At 41.2% G+C, this 26835-nt stretch overlaps 1 protein-coding gene across 3 annotated transcripts in view; it reads right to left on the bottom strand.

Annotated features, from left to right (window-relative positions):
• Positions 1–26835, bottom strand: part of LOC140187171 (zinc transporter ZIP11-like) — an 840422-nt gene that overhangs the window by 92555 nt on the left and 721032 nt on the right. The window lies entirely within an intron of this gene.

Raw genomic sequence — 26835 nt, 5'->3', positions numbered from 1 at the left:
CAGCGGAAGTTGCCCATTCAGCCCATTGAGTCTGCTCCACCATCTTATCATGAGCTGATCCATTCTCCCATTTAGTCCCACTCCCCCGCCTTCTCACCATAACCTTTGATGCCCTGGCTACTCAGATACCTATCAATCTCTGCCTTAAATACACCCAATGACTTGACCTCCACTGCCGCCCGTGACAACAAATTCCACAGAGTCACCACCCTCTGGCTAAAAAAATTTCTTCGCATCTCTGTTCTGAATGGGCGCCCTTCAATCCTTAAGTCATGCCCTCTTGTACTAGACTCCCCCACCATGGGAAACAACTTTGCCACATCCACTCTGTCCATGCCTTTCAACATTCGAAATGTTTCTACTAGGTCACCCCTCATTCTTCTAAACTCCAAGGAGTACAGTCCAAGAGCGGTCAAACATTCCTCATATGTTAAACCTCTCATTCCCAGAATCACTCTAGTGAATCTTCTCTGTACCCTCTCCAACGTCAGCACATCCTTTCTTAAATAAGGAGCCCAAAACTGCATACAGTACTCCAAGTGAGGTCTCACCAGCGCCTTATAGAGCCTCAACATCACATCCCTGTTCCTATACTCTATTGCTCCAGAAATGAATGTCAACATTGCATTCGCCTTCTTCACCACCAACTCAACCTGGAGGTTAACCTTAACGGTATCCTGCACAAGGACTCCCAAGTCCCATTTCATCTCAGAACTTTGAATTCTCTCCCCATTTAAATAATAGTCTGCCCTTTTATTTCTTCTACCAAAGTGCATGACTATACACTTTCCAACATTGTATTTCATTTGCTACTTCTTTGCCCATTCTCCCAATCTATCCAAGTCTCTCTGCAGACTCTCTATTTCCTCAGCACTACCGGCCCCTCCACCTATCTTTGTATCATCAGCAAACTTAGCCACAAAGTCATCTATTCCATAATCCAAATCGTTGATGTACACTGTAAAAAGCAGCCCCAACACGGACCCCTGTGAAACACCACTGGTAGCCGGCAGCCAACCAGAATGGGATCCCTTTATTCCCACTCTCTGTTTCCTGCCAGTCAACCAACACTCTATCCATGTATGTAACTTTCCCGTAATTCCATGGGTTCTTATCTTGTTTAGCAGCCTCATGTGTGGCACCTTGTCAAAGGCCTTCTGAAAATCCAAATATACAACATCCATTGCATCTCCCTTGTCTAGCCTACTGGTAATTTCCTCAAAAAAATTGCAATAGGTTTGTCAGGCTGGATTTTCCTTTAAGGAAACGATGCTGAGTTCTGCCTATCTTGTCATATGCCTCCAGGTACTCCGTAACCTCATCTTTGACAATCGACTCCAACAACTTCCCAACAACCAATGTCAAGCTAACAGGTCTATGATCTCCTTTTTGCTTCCTTGCCCCCTTCTTAAATAGCGGAGTGACATTTGCAATCTTCCAGTCCTCCGGAACCATGCCAGAACCTATTGACTTTTGAAAGATCATCGCTAATGCCTCCGCAATCTCCACAGCTACTTCCTTCAGAACACGAGGATGCATTTCATCTGGTCTGGGAGATTTATCTACCCTTAGACAATTCAGCTTCCTGAGTACTTTCTCTGTTGTAATTGTGACTGCGCACACTTCTCTTCCCTGACACCCTTGAGTGTCCGGTATACTGCTGATGTCTTCCTCAGTGAAGACTGATGCAAAATACTCGTTCAGTTCCCCCGCCATCTCCTTATCTCCCATTGCAATTTCTCCAGCATCATTTTCTATCGGTCTTATATCTACTCTCACCTGTCTTTTACTCTTTATATACTTGAGAAACCTTTTAGTATCCTCTTTGATATTATTTGCTAGCTTCCTTTCATAGTTCATCTTTTCCCTCTTAATGACCTTCTAGTTTCCTTTTGTAAGCTTTTAAAAACTTCCCAATCCTCTGACTTCCCACTAATTTTTGCTTCCTTGTATGCCCTGTCCTTTGCTTTAACTTCTCTTGTCAGCCACGGTTGCATCCTTTTTCCATTTGAAAATTTCTTCTTTTTTGGAATATATCCATCTTGCACCTTCCTCACTTCTCCCATAAACTCCAGCCACTGCTGCTCTGCCATCCTTCCCGCTAGTGTCCCTTTCCAGTCAACTTTGGCCAGTTCCTCTCTCATGCCACTGTAATTTCCTTTACTCCACTGAAATGCAAACACATCAGATTTCAGCTTCTCTTTCTCAAATTTCACAGTGAACTCAATCATGTTATGATCACTGCCTCCCAAGGGTTCCTTCACCTCAATCTCTCTAATCACCTCCGGTTCATTACACAATACCCAATCCAGTACAGCTGATCCCCTAATGGGCTCAACAACAAGCTGTTCTAAAAAGCCATCTCGTAGACATTCTACAAATTCTCTCTCTTGAGATCCAGTGCCGACCTGATTTTCCCAATCCACTTGCATGTTAAAATCCCCCACAATCATCATAACACTGCCCTTCTGACAAGCCTTTTCTATTTCCTGTTGTAATTTGTAGACCACATCACTGCAGCTGTTTGGAGGCCTATAAATAACTGCCATCAGGGTCCTTTTACCCCTGCGATTTCTTAGCTCAACCCATAAAGATTCTGCACCTTCCGATCCTATGTCACTTCTTTCTGATGATTTAATATCATTTCTTACCAATAAAGCCACACCTCCCCCTCTGCCTACCTGCCTATCCTTCCGATACACTGTGTATCCTTGGATGTTCAGCTCCCAGAGACATGCATCCTTTAGCCACATCTCAGTGACGACCACAATATCATATCTGCCAATCTGTAGCTGTACGACAAGATCATCCACCTTATTCCTGATGCTGCATGCGTTTAAGTATAACACCTGAAGTCCAGTATTTGGTACTTTTTGCTTTGATTGTACTGCAACTCATCCCAATGGCTGCAAATTTGCCCCATCACCTGCCTGTCGTTCCTGACATCTTTTCTGCTCGCTATCTTAGTTTTATTTCTATTTTCCCCCTCCTCTGCTCTATCATTCCAGTCCATCCCCCTGCCAAATTAGTTTAAACCCTCCCAACAGCTCTATTAAACCTTCCCGCCAGGATATTGGTCCCCTTTGGGTTCAGGTGTAACCCGTCCTTTTGAACACGTCATACTTCCCCCAGAAGAGATCCCAATGATCCAAGAATCTGAAGCCCTGCCCCCTACACCAGTCTCTCAGCCACGCATTCATCTGCCTGATCCTACTATTCTTGCCCTCACTAGCACGTGACACAGGTAGCAATCTCGAGATTACTACCCTGGAGGTCCTGCTTCTCAGCTTCCTTCCTAACTCCCGGATCTGGATCTCTTAATAGCTCAAATAAACTTGTCAATACTTTTTATTCCTACATTCACAACTGGAAGAGAGTTTCCTATATACATACAAACTGTGATCAGCAATATGGATCCTTGACATCCAGGGAAGATTAAGGACAGATTTAACGCAGGGTTTCAAATCTTAGAACTTTTTGAGGTAGCAGGAAAATTTTAAAAAAGTGTTGCATTGAAATGGTGTCCTCCAAACACCTGCAATGTGCTGAAGTTCTTTCACACTACAAAACCTGAGCTGGTTGTTTCAATTTAGGGATCTCCTACAGCAAAATCCCAATGACACACTGGCTATTGACCAGAAAACCATTTTGCAATAATGAAGACAGATACATTTTTGGATAATGACTCTTGCAATCATTACCAGTCCCTCTGATGTATCATTGTTCCTCTGAAGTGTGAAAGGCCCTAATCTTAGTGGTAATATGTAATTCTGATTTATAGTCAAGTGCACAAGAGCTAAATATCAAAATGTAGCCATCTGCTTGGTCAATATCTTCGATAAACAGTCATTAATCAGAAATGCACTATATATTTTAGTTGGAATTTGACAGGTAATGAAAATGATTCTTCATTTAGATAGCTTATATTACCTTTTGGACATGTTGAAATCCATCATTTACTCTTTAACTTGTTCAATAAATTAGTTGAGACACTATATGTCCAATAACTTAAAAATAACTGAAAAATTCCTGTTCCTATACAAAGTAACCTTTAAAAACATACCAGTTAAAAATCAATGTTGACAAGTTTCTTTTTTTGGCTCGTGAACTAATTTGGTTGTAATATTGTATCACTGTACACATTATATAAATCAGGGGAGAAAACACACCCTTGTCTAACGCCTCTCTTGATTTTCATAAACTGACTCACTTCTCCATCTATTCTTACAGCGGCAGTTTGTTCCCAGTACAGATTTCTGATTAGGCGGAGGTTCTTTGAATCTAGATCTAGAATTTTCTGTAATATTTCAAATAACTTATTGTGCTTCACTTTATCAAATGCTTTTGTGTAGTCGATAAAACAAACAAATCTTTTTGCACTTGAATAGCTCGTTCTGATAGTATCCTGAACATTAATATTGCATTTCTTGTATCTTTATCTTTCACAAAACCACATTGTTCTTTGCATATTTCAGCTTGTGTCTTACATTTAGCTCTTGTCATCAAAATTCTTAGAAGTATCTTGGTGATATGACTCATTAAACTTATGGTCCTATGTAATTCACATTCTATTGCTCCAGCTTTCTGAGGAAGAGTGATAAATACTGATTTTTTTAAAATCTCTTCTGTTATTATTCCAGTCTCATAAATGTTATTGATTAAATCAGTAAGTTTTTCAATTCCATAAACTTCAACGGCAATAATTTGTTCTATTACTAATTCATCAGGACCTGCTGCCTTTCATTTCTTCATCTTATTTATTGTATTACGAACTTCAGATTCTAAAATACTTGGACCTTCAATGTTTTTCTTAATTTTTGGTTTTTTGCCTCGATCGTCTTCAAACAGTTCCTGAATGTACTCAGTCCATCTGTTCATAACCTCATCTTTTTCCATGATAATGGTACCGTCCTTTGCTTTCAAACATCCACCTGAAGAACACAGGAGCTTTTTACCAGTGATATTCTTGATTTGTTGATATAACCTTTTTGGATCAGTAATAGGGATTCTTCCTATTTGCTCACATTCCTGGTTTAACCAATCTTCTATGGCTTTTTGACATAAGCTTTTAACTTTTTTATCTAAGGACTTATATTCTATAGGATTTGCTTTCTTCCATTAGATTTTTGATTTCATCTGCCATCCATTTATTCTTTTTGCTTTTTTTCTTTTTTAGGAAACACTGACTTTGCTGATTCTACCAAGGCATCCTTTAGAGAATTAAATTTCATTTCTACGTGATTGCTATCATCTTCAACAGATTCTATTTCTAGATTTTGAAATCTATTCCTTACTTCAATATTACAAAAAATAAGAGACATCTTGGGTATCAAAGTTGGCATATCAATAATTTCCGATATGCAGATGACACTGTGTTAATCGCAAGTACGGAGGAAGAACTACAAAACTTAATTGATATAATTGTTGAAGAAAGTGCAAAAATGAGTCTATCTATCAATTGCAAAAAGACAGAATGTATGATGATATCCAAAAAGAAGGAGAATCTTATCTGCAGGCTGAGAATAAATGGGGAAGACATAAAACAAGTAAAGAACTTTTGCTACTTAGGAAGCTGGGTGACATCAGATGGCAGGTGCGACTTGGACATCAAAAGAAGAAGAGAAGATGGCAAAAGACACCTTTACGAGAATAAAGAGTATACCGACCAATACGAAACTAGGCATGACAACCCACCTCAGAGTACTGAAATGTTACGTTTATCCAGTTATGTTATATAGCTCAGAATGTTGGACAGTATCTAGTAACATGAGGAAACGAATTGTAGCAGCAGAGATGTGGTTTTTGAGGAAGATACAAAGAATATCATGGACGAAACGAATATCTAACGAGGATGTCATGAACAGAGCAAACATAAAAAGAGAAATAATGTATGAGATCATGAAAAGGCAACGTAACTTCATTGGACATGTGATTAGGAAAGAGGAGTTAGAATGCACGGTAATTATGGGAAAGATTGAAGGTAAGAAAGCAAGAGGAAGACAAAGACAAATGATAATGGAGTCAGCAGCCAGAGAGTTGGCCATGAATACCAGTGAATTGATCCTCTTGACCCGAAACAGGAGTGTGTGGGCCATGGCAGTCAAAGCTCAAACTGGGCACGGCACCTGATGATGATGATGATGATGACTAATTTGGTTATGATAATTTCACCAAACTGGTGGAACTTGGACCATAATTTCTTTCTTTTTTTTGGCGTGTGCCTGCATGTGTGCAAGTCTATGTGCCTGCGTCTGCGTGTGTGCGTGCGCGTCTGTGCGTGTGTGTCTGCGTGTCCGTGCGTGCGCGTCTGCGTGTCCGTGCGTGCGAGTCTGTGTGCCTGCGTGCGCGTCTGTGCGTCCGTCCATGATGATGTCTTTTTCATGGCTTATTTACAAGGCGCGGAGCGAGAGAGAGACTGTGTGGCACGCCACTTCTCACACAGACATTTTCGCAGTACTTTTCCCTTTTTATTTTACGAGGTCGAGTTGCAATCTCGACACTCAACCCGGCACGGATGGAAAGCGTACTCAGGAGTGGACCCGACTGGTTTTGAACCTGGGAACCTCCGCTCCCGGGTCCGGCACTGATGTTGTTGCGCCACCAGCCGGACCAGACCATAATTTCTAAATATGTATTCACTGTTCCATGATGTCTTTTTCTTCATTTTTTTGTTTTCAAAGCAGTTTGGGATCTCCAATAGGGATGAAACTATCATAGAAATATTGCTGATCAGAAAATGGGGCACCTAATTATCTGATATAAAAATAGGGATAGGAATTGATTTATAATTGTCACACATATCAAAATAAAGTGAAAATTTTGTCTTGCATATTGTTCATTCAGAAAAATTAATTACACAATGCATTGAGGCAGTAGATCTGCTTCATAATAGACATACTCAGCAAGTCAGTAAGTATCCTTGGAGAGAGAACCAGACATGGTATTTCACATTAATGAGTTTTCATTAGAAGTTCTTTCACGAAAGGTGATTGATCTGAAACATTGACTTCGTTTCTTTCTCAGCAGATGTGACCTGACCTGCGGAGTTTCTCTAACATTTTCTGTCTTACTTCCAATTTTCTTCATCTGCAGAATTTTATTTTGTATTCTAAGTTTCCACCTTTCCATTTAAATCCCCCAGATCACTCTCTGGCCAGGTTGCAGGGAGCTACCAAATTTTCTTGCTCACCATCAATCTCTCTTTCGAGTGTGCTGCCAAAGAAAATGGATGCAACTAAGAATACGTTATTAAAATGATTTTGAGGAAAGATATCAAGTGATCCAAAACAATCAACAGTCAGACAACTCCTTCAGAATTTTAATCAGTAACTAATGAAATAGATGTGTACACAAAGATTATTTTGACTACTTTTTGAAAGAAAGGGCTGAATCGCAAAGTTCAAAGTAAAATTTATTATCAAAGTACATATATGTAGGCATTTTCTTGCAGGCATTCACAGTAGATAAAAGGAAACATAATAGAAACAATAAAAAGCTACAAAGATGGACAAAGAACAAATATGCATTAGGCAAACTGCAAATACAAAAATAATAATAAATAAATTAATAATGTTGAGAACATGAGTTGTAGAGTTCTTGAAAGTGAGTCCATAAGTTGTGGAATCCGTTCAGTGTTGAGGAGAGCGAAGTTATCCACACTGGTTCAGGAGCCTGATGGTTGAAGGGTAACAACTATTCCTGAACTTGGTGGCGCGTAACCTAAGACTCCTGTAGAGAGCATGGCCTGGATGGGTGGGTGGGGGTCCATGATAATGGATGCTGCTCTCTTCTGCAGTGCTCCTTGTACGTGTGCTTAATCAGGGGTTCCCAACCTACCTATGCCATAGACCCCAGTTTGGAAACACCTGTGCTCAAAGTTGGGGAGGGCTTTTCCTGTGATGGACTGGGCAGTACCACCACTCATTGTAGGGTTTGCAGGTTATTGCATTTTTACTGTCGACCTGTGCAGCAACATTTCAATCGCACCACCTTTTAAAATCTCATTATCCACCATATATTAAAGTCAGTCAAAAAAACATAACAGAAAGCATCTCCTATTGCCTCAAGAATTGCAGGGTGTATCTCCCAACTGTATTACTTGCTTAGCCCTCATTATGACTCATACTTTGCTGAAGTTGTAGATTCCAGCCCAGACAGGATCAGAGAGATAGCTTCAGTTTTCCCTCCTGAACACAGGTGGGAGGGACTTGTAAGGTTTTCTATGGTTTTGACTGGTTATTGCACAACATAACCTTTAAAAATTTCAGACCGGATCTACAAGAAAATCTCAGACAAAACCGAACATCGTTGTTTTGCAGTTCTGAGTAAAATATATTGCTTGGGTGCCTAACACTTTTGTACAGTTTTGCGTGAAGCGGAGAGCCGGTTTGTAAATCTGGCAGGAGTAAAGGATGTTGGGAATGGTGAGGATGAATCACTGCAGGAGGGGTGGCAGAGGAGTGCCAAGGGCAGGGGTGGCACAGGTGCAGACACACCCAGCCCTGAGGCACCAGGCAAGATCATCTGATTCCAAACAATTGGTTTATTAATCATTACTGAATGTTTCTCTGATGTTTCTAGCTCCCTTCCCTCTCCCTTCCCCTATCCCAACCATGATTCCTCTCTCTGCCATCTTCCCACTCAGTCCACAATACAGACCCATTTCAGAATCAGGTTTATCACCGTTCACATATGTCAATAAATTTGGATTTTCTTTTGCGGAAGCAATACACTACAATACATGAAATGACTACAGTACCATGCAAAATTCTTAGGCACAATAGCTATATATACACTACGTGCCGAAGATTTTTACATAATACTATAATCCACCAATAGATTTTGGGATTGCCGTCACTGAGCAGCCAAACTTGGTGCAAAGTTTACGGGACTGGAGTTGGTTTATTATTATCACATGTACCGAGGGAAAAACTTCATTTGAAAAGTCACCTATACAGATCATTTTAGAACATACACTGAAGCAGTACAAAGGGAAACCAATAACAGAATGCAGATAGAGGGCTACAGTTACAGGTAAAGTGCAGAGCAGGAGGACAATAAGATGCAAGGGCCATAATGAGACAGGTTGTGAGGCCAAGGGTCCATCTGTAACATACAACAGGGTCCACTCAGGAGTCTTTAACAGCAGGATAGAAACTGTGGGGTATGCTTTCAAGCATTTGCATCCTCTGCCTGATGAAAGGGGGAAGAAGAGAGAACGTCCCAAGTAGGAGGGCCTTTGATACCTCCAGTTGCTTTTCTGAGGCAGCGAGATGTCCGTAGAAGAGAGGCTGAGCTACATCTACAATTCTATGCTTTCTTGCTCTCTTGAGCAGAGCAACTGCCACAGCCAACTATGATGCATCCAGATAGGTACAGATGCTTTCAGAAAGTCTCTTTAGACACCAGCATATCAAAGTTCTGGATTTCATTAGTCCTTGAGAGGGAGGCTCAGCAGAATTTTCAGGATACCCCTGCCAAGTAGTCTTTGAGAACCTGTCATCGTCTGCAATAATTCTGTCACTATTTCTTTATGCTTGTTGATGCTTGCAAGAGATCTGCTCTGTGGACTATGAGATGTGAAACAGAATGCAGGTCCAACCCAGTGAGAAAGAATAATGAATGGCTATATTAATATTTTCTTTCTTTTCTCCACCCCCACAGAATCTTGGATCTCTTCCATTTTACCTCTTCACTATGGTATTTCATAGCTATTACAACATAGAATGAGGAGTTTAAGCCCATTGGTTCCCTGCCAGCTCCCTGTGCAGAAAACCAAGCAGTCCAGTCCTGTTCCTCCTGATTTCCCCGTAGCTCTTTTGCAAGTCTATTGATTCTATTTAAATCCTTTTCCCACTTACCACGGCAAAGGGTAGCTTACAGCAGCAAATCAAGCCACCAGCATTTCTTTGGAATATGGGAGGAAACTGGGGCAATGGGAAGAGAATGACATGGTCACGGGGAGTCAATTCAAACTCTCCACAGACAACACCGAAGATGAAGAGTGAATCTAGGTCTCTAGAGTTGAACAGCAGCAGCACTAGCTGCTGCCCTCATTAACTCTGAATCAGCTTGTATCCTCGAATTGCGCTCATGCATCATTGTTATCTTACATGTTCATAGTTCATTCAGGACCCCCATCACTCAGGACATGCCCTCTTCTCATCGCTACCTTCAGAGGGGAGGTATTGAGCCTGAAGACACACACTCAGCGATTCAGGAACAGCTTCTTCCCCTCAGCCATCAGATTTCTGAATGGACTTTGAACCCACAAACCTCACTCCTTTTTTTGCATTACTTATTTAATCTAACTATTATATACATATTTACTGCAATTTACAGTTATTATTATGTATTGCAATATACTGCTGCCACCTAACACCAAATTTTATGACATATGCTGGTGATATTAAACCTGATTCTGATTCTTTTGCATACTCACAAGACATCTGACGTAACACATACAAAATGCTGGAGGAACTCAGCAAGTTCGGCAGTTCCTATAGAGGAATAAAGTGTTGTGAGCTGAGACCCTTTATCAGGATTGATTTATGAAAACTTCCATGAATTACCTTAGGATATTTGATTTTGCAAAGTGCCCCATGAAAGTGCAAGCTACAGTTGCCAAAATCCCTCTCTGTTAAACTTCAAAGATATTTGAATTCCATTGTTAAGAGACACATATTTGCTCTTCCAGTACATAAGGAAGTTTACAGGTGCCTTTTCACCAACACTGTTATAAAAGATTACCTAGACATCATTGTGGATTCAGCCGGCTTCATCATGGTCACAACCCTCCCTAGAATTGAGGACATCTTCAAAAGGCCTCAAGAAACCGGCATCTGTCATTCAGGAACCTCACCACGCAGGACATGTCCTCTTCTCATTACTATGATCAAAGGAGGTGGTACAGGAGCCTTTAAATCCACACTCAGTGTTACAGGAACTGCATCTTCCCCTCTGCCATCAGATTTCTGAACGGTTCATGAACCCATGAACGTCATTTCACTATTCCTCTTCTGCTCTATTTATTTAGGATTTTTGAAATGTTTTGTATCGTACTACAGTATAAGGACGTAACATCCAAGTAAACATCTCCATTTTGCTCTTTTATTGGTCTTGCATGTTCCAGTTGTATGCTCAGTGTCCACTTTATTAGATACACCTGCTCATTGATGCAAATATCTAAACAGCCAATCATATGCCAGTAACTCAATGCATAAAAGCTCGCAGACATGGTCAAGAGGTTCAGTTGTTGTTCAGACCAAACATTGGAATGGGGAAAGGAAAATAATCTAAGTGACCTTGGCCGTGGAATGATTGTTGGTGCCAAATGGGGTGGTTTGAATATCTCAGAAACTGCTTACCTCTTGATATTTTTAATCACAACAGTCTCTAAAGTTTACAAAAAGTGGTGCCAAAAACAAGAAAAAATCCTGTAAATGGCAGTTCTGCAGGAAAAAATACCTTGTTAATGAGAGAGGTCAGAGAAGAATAGCTTGTTTGGTTTAAACTGACAGGAAGGCGACAGTAGCTCAACAAACAGTAGTGTGTAGTAGAGCATCTCTGAACACACAACACGCTGAACCTCCAGGTCAATGGGCTACAACAGCAAAACACCATGAACATATGCTCAGTGGTCACTTTATTAGTACAGGAGGTAATAAACCTCATAATTTATCTGATAAAACCTGAAATGCTGCAGTCAGTGTGGGGAAACACAACAATTCTATTAACAATTACTATTACTATTATAATTGCCCTGATGTTCCTGCACATATATGTAGCTAGGAGTGCAGACAGACAGGTGGAGTGTCAAGGGCGGTAGATGGCATGAGTTCAGACCTACCCGGCCCTGAAACACCAGGCAAAGTCATTTGATTCCAAACAATTGGTTCACTGATCATTACAGAGGGTCTCTCTGTTGTTTCCTGCTCTCTCACCTCTCCCTTCTCCTTTTCCCAACTGTGACCCCCCCTCTCCCTGCCCCCTTCCCACTCTCAGTCCATAATAGAGACCCATAACAGAATTAGGTTTATCGTCACTCACATACATTATCAAATTTGCTTTTATTTGCAGCAGCAGTGCAGTGTAATGCATGAAATTACTACAGTACTGTGCAAAAGTCTTAGGCACCCAAGTTACTGTATATAAGACTTTTGCTCAGTGCTGTATGCACAGTCAATCACAAGGGGAGCTGACAATAACTCCTCCAAGAAAACCCTCTCATCTCTCCAGAGAATGTGCCCAGGCTAAGCAAAGAAAGTCTGACCATGTTACGCTGCCATCTCTTGTCTCTTACCCAGGAGAAAGAGATGGTGAAGAGGAAGGAAGCACCTTCTAAGATAGTGGGGAAAAAAGCAACAAACACCCGAGACTGAAGTCACCAGCTGCTCCTTGTACGAAGGACAAAACGTCACTGACAAGTCAATCTGGGAAAGAGTCTGAGTTGAAGGGTTGGAAAGTTGGAGGAAAAAGCAGCCCAAACTTGTACCCGTAGGGTAGTAATCAGCCCAGAAGACTGTTAGCATCCCCTAATGTACCCTAGCTTAGTGATAATAGGAGCAGTATTTGTACTCAACGAACTCTAGCAACAGGAGTCTGGGAACAGCACTGTATCCAACAAGCCACTGGTCTGGAAGAATGGGAGCAATTACTGTACCAAATGAATCCAGTGACAAGAGATTGGGAGCTGTACTATACCCAAGGAGGTTGGGGGCAGTTCTGTACCTAAGCAGACCCAGCTCTGGGAGACTGGAGGCAGTACTGTACCCAACAAAGCCCAGCTCTAGGGGACTGGGGGCAGTACTGGTACTGTATCTAACAAAGTCCAGTTCTGGGGTACTTGGAGCAGTACTGTACCGAACAAACCCCAGCTCAGGTGGATTGGGATCAGTACTGTACCCAATGAACTCTACTAGTGGGAGAGAAGCAGTGATGTTTTTTGTATAGACATGAACAGACAGCTATCAAATAATTTTCATTTCAAATACAGAACATAGAGAAACAATTGTCTGATAGCAACTATCGGCTGACGGTTTTGATATATTTTGACAGAGAGTATCAAAAAGTACATGAACCAATCACCTACTAGCTTGTATTTCTTCCTCCCCTCCCCCCACTGTTTTACTCTAACTTCTCATCTTTTTTCTCCAGCTTTGATGAAGAGTCCCAGCCCAAAACATCAACTGTTTACCCTTTTCCATAGTTGCTGCCTGACCTACTGAGTTCCTTCAGCATTTTGTGTGTGTTGCTTGGATTTCCAGCATTGCAGATTTTCTCATGTTTAAAAATTGCTTCCTCTGTTTCCTCAGGTAAAACCATGCAGTTTGAAATCAAAGTGTATTTTTTATGGCTTTGAAATAAGACATTACAGTATAATTATGACAGGCTTCTGTAAACACTGTTAAGATGGATAATTATTCTAAATGTGCTGTGATCTGACCATCAAATGTGATTTATTGAAATCTCTCAATGGGCTGAATAGCCTAGTTCAGCTTCCATGTTTTATGGTCTAAAATAGAGGCAAGGTTAAAGGCAGGTATTAAAACAAACCGAACAATGGAAAGCAAGCAGCTGTTTCACAGTGAAAACTCAGATCTATTAAAACTATTAATCTAAGGACTTCCTCCCCACACTGGCCAACAGCATTATTGCAATTTTGCAATCACGGGCTAGGCTTCCATAAAGCCGCTTTGTGCGATTCAAACTAAAATAAGCAAGAATGTGAATGACAACCAGACTCAGAAAGCCACAATTAAAAGTTTTAAAAACCACCAGTGGTTGGCTCTCCAACAAAGGATACTCTGCAGCCCAAAGTAGATAATCTGGAACCAAGTATGGATATTCAAAAGCTCTTTTGTGTCTTTTTTCACAGCAGCTGGAGCATTTTTCTGTCGTTAGACGAGTAAGGATATCATGCTGGCAAAAGAAAACATCTTCACGACGAGTGTGGCAAGCTGGCAGATTGTAGAAAGTTACGATACAGCTACTTGCTTAGATCAATACAATCAGAAGTCTTGGTAACACTCACACTAAAGCAGAAGACCAACAGATTCTGTTCCAATGTAGGAATCTGAACATCCCCATTTTTATAAATATACAACAGCAGCCCAGTCCACAGTGCAATAGCTAAAGAGCAATTTGCACAGTTATTGTACCTGTTTGCATAGTATTTCTTTATTTTTAATTATTAATTACGTCTTTTGAGGTTCTTAAACAACAGAAACATGCAGTTAGAACATTGAACATTGAACACTACAGCACAGTACAGGCTCTTTGACCCATGATGTTATGTTAACCTTTTGACTATTCTAAGATTAATGTAATCCTTCCCTCCTACATAGCCCTCCATTTTCTATCATCCATGCTTCTTAAAAGCCCCTAATGTATCTAGTTCTATCATGACCCCTGGCAGGGCATCACATGCTCTTGCCATTCTCTGTGTAAAAACTTACCTCCGACATCCCTCCTATGCTCTTCACCAGTCACCTTAAAATTATGCCCTTCATATTAGCCATTTCCACCCTGGGAAAACGTTCCTGGTTAGCCACTTGATCTATGCCTCTTCTCATCTTGTACACCTGTATCAAGTTGCATCTCTTCCTCCTTCGTTCCACAGCTTGCTCAGCCTGTCTTCATAAGACGTGGTCACTCATCCAAGTGGCTTTCTGGTAAATGTTTCCGCTTTCTGCAGGGTTTGCTCCCTCTGTGCTTCCCTTGTCTATTTGTCCCTCCCCACTAATCTCCCTCTTGGCACTTACCCTTGCCAGCTGTAGAAGTACTACACCTGCATATTCACTTCCTCCCTCTCTTCCATTCAGGGCCACAAACAGTCCTTCTAGGTAAGGCAACACTTCACCTGCGAATCTGTTGGTGTCGTCCACTGTATCTGGTGCTCCTGATGTGGTCCTCTTGACATTGGTGACACCCCATGTAGGTTAGGGGTCTGCTTTGTCGAGAACCTCCACTCTATCCACAAAAAAAGGATTATCTGATGGCCCACCATTTTAATTCTTATCCCTATTCCCATTTGGACATGTTAGTCCATCGTCTCCTCTTCCGTCACGATGAGGTCACTCTCAAGTTGGAGGAGCAACACCTCATATTCTGCCTGATGGCATGAACATCGATTTCTACAACTTCCGGTAATTTATTTTCCTTCTCCCCTTCTCTTTTCTTCAATTCCCCTCTCTGGCCTCTTACCTCTTTTCCTTACCTGCCTATCACCCCCCCCCCCAATCCTGGTGCCTCTCCTTTTTCCCTTTCTCCCATGGTCCACTTTCCTCTTCCATCAGACTCCTTCTTCCCCAACCTTTTACCTTTTCCACTTATCACCTCCCAGTTTATGACTCCACCCCCTCTCCCCGACTCACCTGGCTTTACCTATCACCTCTGGGTTGTCCTCCTTCTCCTCCCATCTTCTTATTCTGGCATCTTCCCCCTTCCTTTCCAGTCCAGATGAATAGTCTTGGCCAGAAAGGTTGACTGTTTATTAATTTCTACAGATGCCTGCCTGACCTACTGAATTCCTCCAGCATTTTGTGTGTGCTGCTCTGGAGTTCCAGCTTTGCAGAATTTCTTGTGTATCCAGTAAAAGTGAATTTCCTTTGACTAAAATCCCCCACTCCAGAGAAAACAGAAGAGCTTGTTCAAAGGGATGGGGTTTAAGCTGATTTTAAGAGAAGGGAGCTGCTGCAGCTGGTCTAGAGAGGGAAATTTCACAGTGCAGGATTGTCAGTGGTGGAAGGCGATTTGTGAGGTGAGGAGATCAAGGTCACACAAGGTCCACTTCAGGAGAGGTCGAGGGAGTGGAACAGTTCTGAGATTTGAGGGCCAGTGGGTACCAGCACGGGAGAAGACAGATCAGCCTCGGATAAACCTCGGGAGCACAGCTGTTTTCCGCACCTCCTATTTTCTGGTGGAGACTGAGGTCCTTTGGAGTATGCAGGCCTCTCCTTTACATGTTCCCCTAGTCTGTTGTCACCAGTACAATCTTCTATGTGGTGGTGTGCTGGGGTAATGGTATCAACACGAGTGATGCCAACAGGCTCAATAAACTGATTAGAAAGGCTGGCTCTGTCATAGGAGTCAAACTGGACACACTGGAGGCTGTGGTAGAACAAAGGACCCTACTGAAAATCCTGGCAATTCTGGACACCGTTTCTCACCCTCTGCGTGCTACCTTGGTTGAACAGAGGAACACTTATAGTAAAAGACTAAGACAACTGCGCTTTTCTAAAGAGCGCTATATGAGGTCTTTTTGACCCTTGGCCATTAGGCTCTATGAGTCAACCTATAGCTGGGGAAGTGATGACTCCTTCCTGTTAGACTGCTTGAGGTAACTTAGTTTTCATTCTTGCTACTTCTTTTCTAACATTTATGTCTGTGCACTTGTAATGCTACTGTGACACTGTAATTTCCTTTGGGATCAATAAGGTATCTATCTATCTGTAGAGAAAAGGAGGAGTCAGGCCATAAAAGGATTTCAATTAAAGAAAGGCACAGAATATGAAATCTCAGGCAGTGAGGACCTGGAAACAAAGCGGGTCCCTGATCAGATCATGACAGGTTGGCATATTTTGGAGCAGCATTACAGAATACAGCAGTGGAGTTCTGGAGGATCTGATCTGGGAAAGTGGACGTGCAAGGATCATTAGATCAGCCCTGATCTCCACAAAGACTTATGGCAGAAAAGGAAGATTTTTCAGAGGGATTTGTCGTAAAAATTTCAGACATCCAGGCCAGGAATGGTGGAGAGAGCAGGGTAACTAAGTGAAGGAAGTGGGGGTGGGGAGGAGGTCAGAGAGGTAAGGGGTTGGGTGAAGAGGGCAGGAACTGAGAATGCCATGGACCTCCGAGGCCAGTTTTCTCTCTCTCTCTCTCTTCTCCCCTCAGCTTCCCAAAAGAGCCCACATACTCACCACTGCATCTGCTATTGATTTGGTTGTTTGAGGAACACTGGTTGGAGCAGTGGTTTTCTCAGGGACAGAGGACATGGGTTGACTGATTAGAGTGTTGGGGAATAATGAGTGAGAAGACCAGAGGTTTAAAGAGAGGAGATGGGGAGTTGCATTGTGCAGATAAGGAATGAGAGTGCCAAATGACGGTGTGTGGGAGTGAGGGAGGAAAGTATAAGGGTTGTTGGGGAGGTAGGAAGAGGCTGGGGAGTGCAGGAGGAACATTGAAGAAGAGCAGATGCAGAGATAAGGACTAAGGGTGAGTTGTGCTAAATGAAGGATGGGCTGGCAGGGGGTATGTAAGGATGAGGTAGTGAAAAGAAGCAACACAGTTTCTATTTATGTTTGTTGTAGTCTTACGAGTTGCTAATGCATCTTTTGCTGAATTTAATTACTATCAAACATAATTGTAAAAGATAGAGAAGAAATAAAGTTTAGCTTTATTTGTTGTGTACTTCAATACATCGAAATACACAGTGAAATAGGGCATTTGTGTTAATGAATAACACAGTCTGTCTATGTGCTGGGAATAGCACCTAAGTGTCGCCGTGCTTCTGGCACCAACATAGTATGTTCACAATTTACTAACCCTAACCTGTACGTCTTTTGTTATGTGGGAGGAAACCGGAATACCTGGAGGAAATGTACGCAGTCACAGGGAGAAACTATAAACTCTTTACAGTATAAACTTCTTATCCAAAAATAAGAAATACACTAAATCAATTGATTTTAAAAAAATTCAATGCTCTAATTTACAGAATCTAAATCATCTGTCCCACTACAGGATAAAATTCGTGTACCATTGTGATTATAGATCATTTGCCATAGAGTTCTTCAGCCACATTAAGATGATTTGAAATCCAGCATTAGCTCTTTGACTATGAGATAACTTGTTGGGATAAACTGCTGGTAACTTGCATGCTTGCAGTCATTTACCACAAGTCTTGCAAAATGGGCTTCAGTAAAAATTAAAGAAGATAGCAGGCACCTAGAAGTGTTATGAAGATCTTGCTAAGCCAAAGCCCACATTACAAAATGTTAAATATGTACAGCTAAGCAGAAGTATATTCCTTAAATTAAAGGCTCATGATAGAATGAGCCACAAAGATTAGTTGTGTTATTCTTCGGAATTCTTTTAAACAAACTACCAGCATAGTAGACCTGTTAGAATAAAGCATGTGCGCGCGCACACGCACACACACACACACACACACACACACACACACACACACACACACACACACACACACTTCATCATGACTTGTTTCCCTTAAAAACTGTCCTTGTAATCCTCACCATGTGGCTTTGATTCTTCTTGCAAACCATGGTAACATTACCAACTCCTTACTGACTTTGTAAAACCGAGCCAACGTCTTTGCTGTTTTGGGGTTGGGTGGTGGACTATGGCCCTACAATATGAACCTTTATCAGATTTCAGTCCTATGATTACCTCCAACAAGTCAGAAGAACTGAACTCCTCCTTTCTCCCTATTAATCCCAGATGACAAAAGCAGCATGTAGTTTTACAGAATCATCTATTTCACCTCTTTCAGAAATCATGAAGGTGTGTGCAGGTTATACTCAAAGAGCAACAATATTTTCCCTCTTACTGACACTCCCAAATTAATATTCTTCTTTCAATTTTATGCTTGTTTGGCGGTATCTTCCCACATGCAATGGACCCAGTCACACAAAAGAAATGTATAGTAGTGAACTGACTACACCAAGCGACTTGGAATGAAGGTTACTGTTCATGTAACAAGAACCAACAGCAAATTATGTCAACACTTGAAAAAAATTTTTAAAACAATGAATATTAGTCTCCACAGATACTCACTGCCAAGTTGCAAAAGCAATAGTTCATTAAGTTGGTAACCTAACTTTCAAATCTTATTTGTAATTCTATCAATTGATGCATATGATTTGAGGGATTCAAGCAATAAGGAACCAAAATCCTAATTCAATCATCTTGTCCAGAGCCCTCTGAAATTGTGCCTTGTCATAATCTGGAGCTGGGCTGTTCACCCACGTATGTGACTCATTTTGAGGGGATGCTAATCTTGCGTTCATCGGCATGTTAACCAAACCTTTTACCCTTTGGCTAACAACAGGAATTCTGCAGATGCTGGAAATTCAAGCAACACACATAAAAGTTGCTGGTGAACGCAGCAGGCCAGGCAGCATCTCTAGGAAGAGGTGCAGTCGACATTACAGGCCGAGACCCTTCGTCAGGACTAACTCTTTGGCTAAGTATACTTACACAGAGGGGCCCATACAATGGAAACTAGGTGAGTGGATTACAGATGTAATTCCAAGGAATATATTGAAAATTCTAGTTGAAATATTTAAAAAAAATATATTGCTCACAGAATGCTCAGTATAATAATAATTTCTTCCTGCTTTTTAAAAAGTGTCAATAAGAATTAGTCAATAGGTTGAATAAGTAATTTATTTTTATGAAAGAATTCTATTTCCATTTTGTCTGATTAAACAAAATGTCTAATGATGAAAGATAAATGTTCCAAAAAATGTGCTACATTATGCCAACAGCAATCACTGGATTGTCCTCTGCATAAGCGTGATATCGACTAAGACAACCTTTTTTATGCCTTGGGGTCTTGCCACTAACCGAGGGGTCCATGGATCGCAGGTTGGGAACCCCTGGGCTAAGAGTAAGTTAATAAATAAGACTTCAACAGCACCAACTTATGGTTCCATCATAATCACCATTCACATTTATTTAGAGTATAAAGGTCTATACATTCTAGTTCTGTGAGTGTAGGAAAGCCTTCGCTATGGTCCATCTTTTTTACACTTGTGAATGGCAGCATTATTCTACACATTTCATTTAAAGAGATGTATACAAAGTCCATAATGCTTTTTTTATATATTGAACATTAAAATATTTACAATGTATTAGAAGAGGCACTGTGCTACTCTTGAGAACAATTCCAAATGTATAAGAAACTGTATTGCCATAAGCATGGAATATTTTGGTATCTGCTCTTTAGTTGTGCAGCTGAACTTGAAGGTTAAGATAAATACTCAGTTAACACATAGTAGAAATAGCACTCTTGAACTCAGCTATAAGGTGAATCTCAAATACTAGCGAAGTACTGGGTGGACCAATGATTTCAGTTCGTCTTCAACATTTCCCACGTCTACAACAGTGAGAACAAGAATGCGGTTCTGTGTGGTGGACTGTTTTTTGAAATCATAATTTTTCCTTGTGTTCAAACTTCAAAGATCAAAGTAAATCTATTTCCCAAGTGTACATTTGTACCCATACACAAACTTGAGATTTGTTTTCCTGTGGGCATTCACAGTAAATACAAAGAAACACAACAGTATGAATAAAAGACCACATCCAACAGGACAGATGAACAACCAATGTGCAAAAGACAGGAAATTGTGCAAGTACAAAAGAAAAATAAATAATAATCAATAAATATCAAGAACATGAAGTGAAGGATCCTTGAAAGTGAGTCGATAGGTTCACCCAATGCACATAAACATTCAGCAAGATCTGACTCCATGAAAAGCAAGAACAGTACATTTATAAGGATGATTTCACATTAGGTAATGATTTGCCAGGCACTAAAAGAGAACTTTTATTCAGAGTTATCCAGCACGGAAACAGGCCATTCAGCACACCACATCCATGCTGATAAGTACTAATCCCTTCTTCCAGTGCTTGGTCTGTAGCCTTTTAAGCCTCCGTGATTCAAGTACTCATAAGACCATATGACATAGAAGCAGAATTAGGCCATTTGGCCCATCGAGTCTGCTCCACCATTCGATCACGACTGATTTATTATCCCTCTCAACCCCATTCTCCTGCCTTCTCCCCAGACTCATGTGGACACTTTTTAAATACTATCAGTGCCTCTGCTTCCACATCTCTCTGATTATTGCAGTTTATCCTTGTTTTCACCCTTCATCATTTGAGACGCCTCAGCCACCTTCTCTCATGGGAAAAGACTGAGCCTCTCCAGTCTCTCCTCATCAATGAAACACTCCATCACATTGTGAATTTTCCTCTCAGGCATGAACACATCCTTCCAATAGTGCGGTGACCAGAGCTGCACACAGTACTTCAAATGAGGTCTGACCAATGTTTTATTAAGTTAGAGCATAACCTCCCTATTCAGTGTCCCAACTAATGAAGGCCTGTATCCCATGACATGCAGAGCCAATGGGTCTAGCACATCATGGATAGGTCCTTGACCACATGTGGGATCCACGTATTCAAATTAAATGATGATTTGACACAAAGACCAGTTATTATTGATGGTCCTTTGCACGGACACACACCAGCTTTAGACCGAGCACCAGCATCTTCAGTCTAAGCTCGTCACAGAGCCGACCCTTTTGCTGTTGCCTATCCAAGCATTATGATGACTGAAACAGCCCTGTTAAATCGTAGGAAGGAGAGTTAATGAAGAAAAATATTTCTGCTTTCAAGTCAAATTCTGGTTTCTCATGGCTGAAAATATAGCAATTTAGATTTATTATATTAACCTCATGCAGACCCCATTACATGTACAATGAAAACATTTGTGACAGAACTGTAACCTAAAACTACCACAAATTGTCTCAGTGAATGTTTTACTATGTAATTAGCCTAATTACAGGAAAACATATTGCTGTGTTATTATAGGCTGAAGTCCACTGGCTTTTACTGAGGTAGATACCACACCCCATCCCCCATTCTGTGAGCAGACACATGCACACTACATACACATTTGACCTTCAACTGTGATCTGAGATCATGCCACCTTCACATCTATCCTCTGAGCATTAAAATATGGCACGTACTAGGAAACAAAAAAAAATACTTGCAGCAATAATTGCTCAGAAACCCAGCAAGCATAATGTCCCATGTATCAGAGTTAGAATCGGAATCAGGTTTAACATCACTGGCATATGTCATGAAGTTTGTTGTTTTGCAGCAACAGTACTTTGCAATACATAATGATAAAAAACTATACAGTACAATCAGAAATGTGTATCTAAATTAAGTAAATAGGGCAAAATGAGAGCAAAACAAAAATAGTAAGGTAGTGTTCCCTCATTGCCCGTTCAGAAATCTGATGACTGGTTCAATGTGAAGGTAGTGTAGTTGGATTTTAATACTTTAGGGAGCTTACAAAAACAAATTCCCTTTTACATAAACAGATTGCGAAGGAAAAAAACAGCATTCATTAATTTCTCATCTCTTTTGTTCACTGGTTTTGGAATACCAGTTTTGAGAAGGTTAAATAGGCATATATGATCCGAGAAAACTACAGACTATGGATATTAATGGCATCTTTATCACATTAATGGCAATGACCTCACAAATGTAACCTTTCAATGAACTACACCTTCTAAAAGATAGCATTTGTAAACCATATACACAGTGGCCACTTTATTAGGTATACCTGTAGACCTGCCCATTAATGCAAATATTTAATCAGCCATTCAATGCATGCAGACTGGTGAAGAGTTTCAGTTGTTGTTCAGACCAAACATACAAATGGAAAAGAAATGTGATCTAAGAGACTTTGACCGTGGAATGATTTCTGGTATCAGACTGGGTGGTTGAGTATCTCAGAAACTGCTGATCTCCTGGGATTTTGACACACAACAATCTATAATGTTTACAGAGAATGGTGCAAAAAATACAAAAAGCAACTAGTGAGCAGCACTTCTGTGTGCAAAAACATCTTGGGATTCAGAGGTCAGAGGAGAATGGCCAGACTGGTTCAAGCCGACAGGAAGTTGAGAGTAACTCAAGTAACCATGTGTTACAACAATGGTGTGCAATAGAGCATCTTGCAATACACAACATGTTGGACCTTGAAGTGGACGGAGTACAGCCACAAAAGACCACAAGGGTTCTACTCCTGTGCCTAATAAAGTGGTCACTGAGTGCATATGTAAGATAAATGGAATAAAGGATAGTTCAAGGCGGAGCCCTACTGAAATCAAAGCATCATACGTTTGACATTGCAAAATCTCAGTGTGAGGGGTGAGGGATTTACTTCTTTGGCAGTGGAGGACAGTGAAGGTCCTTTGACTTCGATATTTCCTAAGTAATTACAGCCAGTTCAAAAACAACTTAAGATATTGCATGCCACACACTCAGCAAGTCAGGCAGCGTCTGCTGGAGAGAAATGAACAATCAATATTTCCAGTCTGGAGCAAGGGTCATGATCTGAAACATCGATCATCCTTTTCCCTCCATAGATGTTGCCTGACCCACTGAGCTCCTCCAGTGTCTTGTACATTGCTCCATATTCCAGCCTCTGCGGTCTCTAGTGTCCCTCCTGAAATACTACATTTTCATTTTAAAAAAAGATCCTCAATAAACTTAATCTTCCCTGGGCTTTCTCTGGTGAAGGGATAGCTTTTGTGAAGGTACCTCCTTTACCATTTACCACAGGAAATAAGTAAAGAGAAAGTTCTGAGTGTATTTCCATTCTATTTCTTATGATCTTCCCTTGAAGTTAATAATCTCTCATTTGAGATACAATGACATGTTATGTCAAAGATGTGCTATTTCTTCAAAACTTATGTTATCTTTGTAGGACACATTGAGAATCTAATGGAATGATATAACATACCTACCACTGATGAACCTCTGGGCACATGTTTCATAACTAAAGGTTAAACACACTAAACTCCATTCACAATCTGAAAAGTGTTCCATCGAGGTCAAAGAAATTAATTTCAGAGGCAGAGAGTACAGCACACTGACACTGCAATATTTAGTGATATTGAGTGGAAGGGAATTTCTCAGTAAAGGCCATTCTCTGGTGTGTTCCTTTGGCAAATCAGACAAGTTTGTCTTGTTAGTACAATCTGCTATACCAGCACCATATATTAGTCACTGTCAAGCAGAAGGTGCTGTGCATTTTTTGTAATGCCTTTCACAGAAGTGTTACATGAACAATTTAAGGATGTCACAAAGGCTTCATAATCTCTTAAAACCATCCATCTCCAGCTCCAGGGCTTGGCAGGGTGGTGAGGATGATCCTATTAGTGAAAGAACAAAGCCAAAAAAATGGAAACAAAACATGTGAAAAGTCAATCGATGATTTAACTGCAGTCTATGCACAAAGTAAAATAATGGTCTGCTACACCCTCATCAGGCAGTGGCTTTGATATAATCAAACACTCCTTACGAACACTGAGTAATCTCAAAATTACAGGCTGGCTTAGAAATGCAGTTAAAAGCTTAATCTGCCAGCCGCTTGTTCAAGGAGTTCAATCTGCTCTCAGCCAAGTTGCTTGTAGGGGAGCCCATCAACAGTGAAAGAGCTCGCTGCAGGGAGGTGAGTTGGACAAAGGCAGTGTGAAAGACTGCGCACCACCTGAATACAGTCCAGCATGGCGAACACGTCTTTCCTGTGGAGTTTCCTACACAAATTGATCCATCAATTACAAACAGCCATTGATACAAAATTAAGCAATCCAGCCGCACAGATCCCGTGTTGTTATCAGTCAAACAGCATCCTGCGAAGGCCAAGGCAATTGCTAAATTAGATCCAGGACACCAATCATTTTAACATGCCAGGCAACTGAAGTTTGCTCCAAGTTCATCTGGCTCATGATTTTGGCAGCATTCTTTAGATTGCAGCTACCAGTGGATTCTAGACATTGACCTGCAGAGTCATGGAACACATAGATCTGTGCAATGGGGTGCAGCAGACACTGATCCCAACGTGGCATCACCAACAACCCCACTGATGAAATATAAGCACGTTGACACCTGCAGTACAGTAACTGATGGACTGTAAGGTGATTTTAAAACTTGCGCACATTCGAAGGGGACATAGTCATAGACCATTACAGCAAAACACCAGAACTTTTGGACTTCAAATTCCATGCTGTCTTATTCTACTGCCTAGTCCCATCTATCTGCACTACACCATAACCTCCATTCCTCTCTCATCCATGTACCTATCAAAACTTCTCTTAAATGCTACAATTGAACGTGAAACTACCACTTCCCCTAGCAGCTTGTTCCACACTCACAACACTCTCCCAGTGAAGAAGTTTTCCCTCAGATTTCCCTTATCTATTTCACCTTTCACCCATAACTATAACCTCTAGTTCTAGAGGGAAAAAAAGCCTGCATGCATTCATCAGGTGCGATTAACTACATAATATTTTGGCATGAGCTTAAACATCATATATCTTGTTTACAAGTCTCTACACAAAATGGCTTTGGTAGTCAAGGGAATCAACAGCTCACTCGGACAAGCAATACTAATCTGGAGAATTGTTCAGCCCATTTAATTGGCTAGGCTTCTCTGGAGGGTTCTATGTGCCCATCAGGAAGTTGGTAAACTTCCTCTCTCTCTAGGAACACAAAACTCAAAACTTTCAGCAGTGTATACTCAAAGGTCCCAATAAATAATAAACTGTGTTTGTAAAGTAATCTCGAAGTCTCAAAGTGATTTTGTGGTATTGCTAAAAAAAAATGACACCAAACTACATGTAGAAATGTAAAAGGCAATGATCAAAAGCCTGGTCAAAAGTGGTAAGTTTTGAAAACCATCTTTGAGAATGAAAGAATGAAGAAATATTAGGTTAAGGTTTAAGATAGGCCTACCAAAGATGTGCAGCAGCTTTCTATTAAGTCATAAGGCAAGAGAATTGACTAAGAACACCACTTGCTGGTTGGAGAATTCAAACACTGGCCCAGGTACACTGGAAGCCCGAGTGTTGGGTACGGAGGTGAGAGTCAGGCTGATTTCGCTCACTCTCCCGTGAATGTTCAATCCTTTCTCTACGGCGACAAGGCCGTGAACTCATCCGGCTGCTGTGCCCTGCTGGTGTGAAAACTAGGGCCTGAGGCTTGGCTTGGGCCTACTCCTTCTGCTCTGGGAGCGGATCGGCGACTCACTCTGGTTCAGAATGCTGAAGGATCTTGGGGTCCACATCCACAGATTTACCAAAGTTACCACACAAGTTGATAATGCAGTTAAGAAGCCATATGGAGTGTCGGGCTTCATTAGTTGGGGACTTAGTTCAAGAGCCATGAGATAATGCTGCAGCTCTATAAAACTCTGGTTAGACTACACTTGGAGTATTGTGTTCAGTTTTGGTTCCCTCATTATTTACCAGGATGCTGTCTGCATTAGAGAGCACGTCTTCTGGAGACAGGTTGAGTGAGCTAGGGCTGTTCTCTTTGGAGGGACAGAGAATGGCAGGTGACTTGTTAAAGGTGTACAACAGACATCCCACCCTGCAAAAACTCATTTCAGGGAGGTAGCACCATCAATTTGCAGGAGACTCCCGGGAGAGGTGGGATGTCTGCAATAGAGTAGCTCCTTAGCAGCCAGTCAGCTAGTTTAAATAACGTTAGCTATGCTAATGAATGAATGACACCTGTTAAACTCACCTCAACATGTCTTTTACAGTCTTAACCCACCATGGGCAATAGAAAAGTCACTGTTGCAAACAGTGCAGCGAGCAACACTGTCATTATTTTTGACTCCTATTAGACAGGGGTACACTTTAGTGTAGTCTGGGGTGACGCATGTTTTATATTTTCATTTTTTGGAACACTCTGCCATGGCGCACTCTCTCGTGCTCTCTCTCTCTCATGGTCGCTCTCGCGCTCTCACTCGCTCGCTCTCAAAAAAATTGATTTCCGTGATATTGTACATAATTTGCGGGCATCAGGGAGCTGCTATTAATATGCCGGAGACTCCCGGAAGTTCCGGGAGAGGTGGGATGTCCGTGTACAATATGATATGGGGCACAGACACACTGGACAGCCAGTGATATTTTCCCAGGATGGAAATGTCTAAAATGAGAGGGCACAATTTAAAGGTACAAGGAGGAAAGTATAGGGAGGATGTCAGAGCAACACACACAAAAT

This window comes from Mobula birostris, chromosome 24, assembly GCF_030028105.1.
Source record: "Mobula birostris isolate sMobBir1 chromosome 24, sMobBir1.hap1, whole genome shotgun sequence".
Taxonomy (NCBI): domain Eukaryota; kingdom Metazoa; phylum Chordata; class Chondrichthyes; order Myliobatiformes; family Myliobatidae; genus Mobula; species Mobula birostris.
The sequence above is the reverse complement of the archived record's forward strand: the minus strand, read 5'-3'. Positions and strand labels throughout refer to the sequence as shown.